At 52.4% G+C, this 6,000-nt stretch overlaps 1 protein-coding gene across 1 annotated transcript in view; it reads right to left on the reverse strand.

The window, feature by feature from the left end:
- WNK3 (WNK lysine deficient protein kinase 3) overlaps nucleotides 1–5,377 on the reverse strand; it is a 99,310-nt gene extending 93,933 nt beyond the window's left edge. The window contains exon 1 of the mRNA XM_038748279.1: nucleotides 5,304–5,377. The gene's annotated coding sequence lies outside the window, so the exon portion shown is untranslated. The remainder of the gene's footprint in view (nucleotides 1–5,303) is intronic.
- Between the last annotated feature and the right edge of the window lie 623 nt (nucleotides 5,378–6,000).

Below are 6,000 nucleotides of genomic sequence, written 5' to 3' on the forward strand. Positions count from 1 at the left end.
AGAAGCTAGTGTTTTCGCTAGAGAAGCAGTGTAGCTCAGTGGAAGGAGCCCGGGCTTAGTATCAGAGGATGTGGGTTCTAATCCCGGCTCTGCCACCTGTCAGCTGGCTGACTGTGGGCAAGTCACTTAACTTCTCTGTGCCTCAGTTACCTCATCTGTAAAATGGGGATTAAGACTGTGAGCCCCACGTGGGACAACCTGAGTACCTTGTATCTCCCTCAGTGCTTAAAACAGTGCTTGGCAAACAGTAAGTGCTTAACAAATACCATTATCGTTGTTGTGGGAAGATCGTTCCTTAATCCTTCCATCGTGTGACTCCCAAATCACAAAATGTTAACATGTGTTGTAGAAGAACTGGGGGGCCCTTAACAGCAATCCACTGGTCGTGCCTGACATTGATAATTTATTAGCACAATTATTCTCCACCATGACCAAGAAAAACCCCAATTCACAGCAAAGCATACCTAAAACATTTACTCACACAAAGCAGTGTTCCTAAATAAGATCACCAATGTTTCCTAACCCCAAATATGGGGGAATAAACACACATATAAGAACACACTTAGAGAAGCAGCGTGGCTCAATGGAAAGAGCCCGGGCTTGGGAGTCAGAGGTCGTGGGTTCTAATCCTGGCTTTGCCACTTGTCAGCTAGGTGACTTTGGGCGAGTCACTTCTCTGGGCCTCAGTTCCCTCATCTGCAAAATGGGGATGAAGACTGCGAGCCCCACATGGGACAATCTGATTACCTTGTATCCCCCCACAACGCTTAGGAACAGTGCTTTGCATATAATAAGCACGTAACAAATACCATTCTTATTAACTCCACTTCTGGGAATTCACATTTCCTCACGGTTAGATCAGACGCCAACAAAAGTATTTGACCACGTGCCTCTTCAGCCTTCTTCACCACTTCCCCTCCGATTGCATGATCCCCCCTCTCACCCCTCAGTGATGTCAGTCAATAAATTCTCCAATTCTCCCCCATCTTCACCATCTCATTCATCCATTCATTCCATCGTATTTATTGAGCGTTGACTGTGAGCAGAGGACTGTCCTAAGCACTTGGGAAGTACAACTCGGCAACAGATGATGATGATGATGGCATTTAAGCGCTTACTATGAGCCAAGCACTGTTCGAAGCACTGGGAAGGTTACAAGGTGATCAGTTTGTCCCACTGGGGAGTCTTAATCCCCATTTTCCAGATGAGGTAACCGAGGCCCAGAGAAGTGACTTACCAAAAGTCACACAGCTGACTATTGGAGGAGCCAGAATTAGAACTCATGACCTCTGACTCCAAAGCCCATGCTCCTTCCACTGAGCCATGCTGCTTCTCTATAGAGACGGTCCGGTCCCTACCCACCAACGGGCTCCCAGTCTAGAAGGGGGAGACAGACCGCAAAACAATCGTAATTATTGAGCGCCGACTATGTGCACAGCACTGTGCTAAGCGCTTGGGAAGTACAAATCAGCAACAGATAGGGACTGCCCCTACCCAAAAATGGGCTCCCAGTCTTGAAGGGGGACAGACCACAAAAAAAATCGAATTTATTGAGCGCTGACTGTGTACAGAGCACTGTCCTAGGCGCTTGGGAAGTACAAATTGGCAACAGATGATGATGATGGCATTTATTAAGTGCTTACTATGTGCCAAGCATTGTTCATTCATTCATTCAGCGTGGCTCAGTGGAAAGAGCACGGGCTTTGGAGTCGGAGGTCACAGGTTCAAATCCCAGCTCCGCCACTTGTCAGCTGTGTGACTTGGGCAAATCACTTCACTTCTCTGGGCCTCAGTTACCTCATCTGTAAAAGGGGGATTGAGACTGTGAGCCCCACGTGGGACAACCTGATCACCTTGTATCCCCCCAGCGCTTAGAACAGTGCTTTGCACATAGTAAGCGCTTAATAAATGCCATCATTATTATTCAATCGCATTTATTGAGCGCTTACTGTGTGCAGAGCACTGTCCTAAGCGCTTGGGAAGGACAAATCGGCGGCAGATAGACTGCCCCTACCCAACAGCGGGCTGCCAGTCTAGAAGGGGGACAGACCACAAAACAACCGCATTTATTGAGCGCTGTGTGCTGAGCACTGCACTAAGCGCTTGGGAAGTACAAATCGGCAGCACAGAGAGATGGCCCCGACGCACCACGGAAAGGGCACGGACTTGGGAGTCAGAGGTCATGGGTTCAAATCCCAGCTCCACTGCTTGTCAGCTGTGTGACTTGGGGCAAATCACTTCTCCGGGCCTCAGTTCCCTCATCTGTAAAATGGGGATTAAGGCTGTGAGCGCCACATGGGACAACCGGATCACCTTGTATCCTCCCCAGTGCTTAGAACAGTGCTTTGCACATAGTAAGCACTTAACAAGTGCCATTATTGTTATTATTACTGCTTATTACACAATTTATGTCTACCTTATTGATCTCAGTCAATAAATTCTCCAATTCTCCCCCATCCTCACCATCTCATTCATCCATTCATTCCATCGTATTTATTGGGCGCTGTGTGCAGAGGACTGTCCTAAGTGCTTGCGAAGTACAAATCGTCAGCAGATGATGATGGCATTTATTAAGTGCTTACTATGTGCCAAGCACTGTTCTAAGCGCTGGGGAGGTTACAAGCCCGCTATTCTGGACTGGGAGCCCGCCGTTTTTTTTTTAATGGCATTTATTAAGGACTTAAGTGCAAAGCACTGTTCTAAGCGCTGGGGAGGTTACAAGGTGATCAGGTTGTCCCACGTGGGGCTCACAAGCTTCATCCCCATTTTACAGATGAGGGAAATGAGGCCCAGAGCAGTGAAGTGACTTGCCCAAAGTCACACAGCCGACAACTGGTGGAGCCAGGATTCAAACCCATGAACTCTGACTCCAAAGCCCGGGCTCTTTCCACTGAGCCACGCTGCGCTGTTGGGTAGGGACCGACCATCTATGTTGCCAACTTTTACTTCCCAAGCGCTTAGTCCAGTGCTCTGCACACAGTCAGCGCTCAATAAGGTGGAGAAGCAGCGTGACTCAGTGGAAAGAGCACAGGTTTTGGAGTCAGAGGTCATGGGTTCAAATCCCGGCTCTGCCAATTGTCAGCTGTGTAACTTTGGGCAAGTCACTTCACTTCTCTGGGGCTCAGTTCCCTCATCTGGAAAATGGGGATTGACTGTGAGCCCCCCACAGGACCACCTGATCACCTTGTAATCTCCCCAGCACTTAGAACAGTGCTGGGCACATAGTAAGCGCTTAACAAATACCAAAATTATTACTATTACTCCTTCTTTTACACATTTAATGACTACCTTCTTATGGTGAGCCTGCTCTTCTAGACTGTGGGCCCGCTGTTAGGTAGGGATCTATCATCTCTAAATGTTGCCGACTTGTCCTTCCCACACGCTTAGTCCAGTGCTCTGCACACAGTCAGCGCTCAATAAATACAATTAAATGAATGAATACGATTGAATGAATGGGCTCCCAGTCTCGCCACCTCACACCGCGGCCGGTCCCTCTCCCCAAGCACGCTTTGCTTCTGAAGCAGCGTGGCTCAGTGGGAAAGAGCCCGGGTTTCGGAGTCAGTGGTCATGGGTTCAAATCCCGGCTCTGCCAACTGTCAGCTGGGTGACTTTGGGCGAGTCACTTCACTTCTCTGGGCCTCAGTTCCCTCATCTGGAAAATGGGGATGAAGACTGGGTGCCCCCTCCCGGGGGACCAGCTGATCACCTTGTAACTTCCCCAGCGCTTAGAACAGTGCTTTGCACATAGTAAGCACTTAATAAATGCCATCATTATTATTATTACTATTACCCTGGCTCTTCCAATTGTCAGCTGGGTGACTTCGGGCGAGTCACTTCACTTCTCTGGGCCTCAGTTCCCTCGTCTGGAAAATGGGGATGAAGACTGTGAGCCCCCGTGGGACCACCTGATCACCTTGTATCCCCCCCAGCGCGGTGCTTTGCACACAGTAAGCGCTTAATAAATGCCATCATCATTATTATTACTATTACCCCGGCTCTGCCAATTGTCAGCTGGGTGACTTCGGGCGAGTCACTTCATCACCATCAATCGTATTTATTGAGCGCTTACTGTGTGCAGAGCACTGTACTAAGCGCTTGGGAAGTACAAATTGGCAACACATAGAGACAGTCCCTACCCAACAGTGGGCTCACAGTCTAAAAGGGGGAGACAGAGAACAAAACGTACTTCACTTCCCTGGGCTTCAGTTCCCTCATCTGGAAAACGGGGATGAAGACTGGGAGGCCCCCGTGGGCCCACCTGGTCACCTTATATCCCCCCAGCGCGGTGCTTTGCACATAGTAAGCACTTAATAAAATGCCATTATTATTATTATTCGCTCAAACAAAACCAAACATACTTCACTTCCCTGGGCCTCGGTTCCCTCATCTGGAAAACGGGGACGAAGACTGGGAGCCCCCGTGGGACCACCTGGTCACCTTGTATCCCCCCAGCGCGGTGCTTCGCACATAGCAAACGCTTAATAAAATGCCATTATTATTATTATTCGCTCAAACAAAACCAAACATACTTCACTTCCCTGGGCCTCGGTTCCCTCATCTGGGAAACGGGGATGAAGACTGGGAGCCCCCGGGGGACCACCTGGTCACCTTGTAACCCCCCAGCGCGGTGCTTTGCACATAGTAAACGCTTAATAAAATGTCATTATTATTATTATTCGCTCAAACCACTGCGCCCCGAGGCCGTCCCTCATTTTCGCTCAAGTTGTCATCCCCCCTCGCCCCCCTCTCCACCCCCCCATCTTACCTCCTTCCCTTCCCCACAGCCCCTGTATATATGCAGATACGTTTGTACATATTTATTACTCTATTTATTTTACTTGTACCTATCTATCCCATTTATTTTATTTTGTTAGTATGTTTGGTTTTGTTCTCTGTCTCCCCCTTTTAGACTGCGAGCCCGCTGTTGGGTAGGGACCGTCTCTAGATGTTGCCAATTTGGACCTCCCAAGCGCTTAGGACAGTGCTCTGCACATAGTAAGCGCTCAATACATACGATTGATGATGATGATGATCCCCTCAGCCGTCCTTTGTTACTCCTCAATTGGTCCCCCATCAGGCGGGGCCTGCCCGCCTCCATGTCAGGGCCGCCCCCCCCCCCCATTCTCCTCACAAAAAGCCCCTTCAGGGGCAGGCCCCCTCACCCCCACCCTGCCTCAGTTTACCCACCTGAGAGGCACGAAATCCTCCCCCCTCCACCTCCCCCTCCCTCACCCCCTCATAACCGACCCTCCTTCATCCCCCTCCTCCCCCTCGCCCCGCCATAACCGCCCCTCTCCCCTCACCTGGAGGCGGAGACGCGGCCCGCCTCCCCCTCGTCCTCCTTCCCCTCAGCCTCTTCAGGGGCTCGCGCGGGCGGCCGTGCGTGCGTGCGTGCGTGCGCGCGCCCGCGGAACGGCGACGCGTGCGCGCGCCCGGCGGGAGGCGGGGCGGCGAAGCCGTTACCACCGCCACGCTCTAGCGGCCCCCCCCACCCCGCCCTCAAAACCAGCGTCAGGGGCGGGGGAAAGAAACCACCAAAGGCAACTGCGCATGCGCGCGAGGAGGGGGCGAAAGAAACCACCAAAACCAGCTGCGCACGCGCGCGAATGGGGGGGGCGAAAGAAACCACCCAAACCAGCTGCGGGGGGGGGGGGGGGGGGGGGGGGACGAAAGAAACCACCCAAACCGGCTGCGCAGGCGCGCGAGGGTGGGGGGGCGAAACCACCCAAACCAACTGCGCACGCGCGCGAGGGGGGGGGGGCGAGAGAAACCAGCTGCGCGCGCACGCGGGGGGGGGGGCGAAAGAAACCACCTAAACCAGCTGCGCGCGTGCGAGGGGGGGCGAAAGAAACCCCCCAAACCAGCTGCGCGCGCACGCGAGGGGGGTGAACGAAAGAAAACACCCAAACCAGCTGCGCACGCGCGCGAGGGGGGGTGAACGAAAGAAACCCCCCAAACCAGCTGCGCGCGCACGCGGGGGGGGGGGCGAAAGAACCCACC

Source organism: Tachyglossus aculeatus, chromosome 6 (genome assembly GCF_015852505.1).
Source record: "Tachyglossus aculeatus isolate mTacAcu1 chromosome 6, mTacAcu1.pri, whole genome shotgun sequence".
NCBI lineage: Eukaryota > Metazoa > Chordata > Mammalia > Monotremata > Tachyglossidae > Tachyglossus > Tachyglossus aculeatus.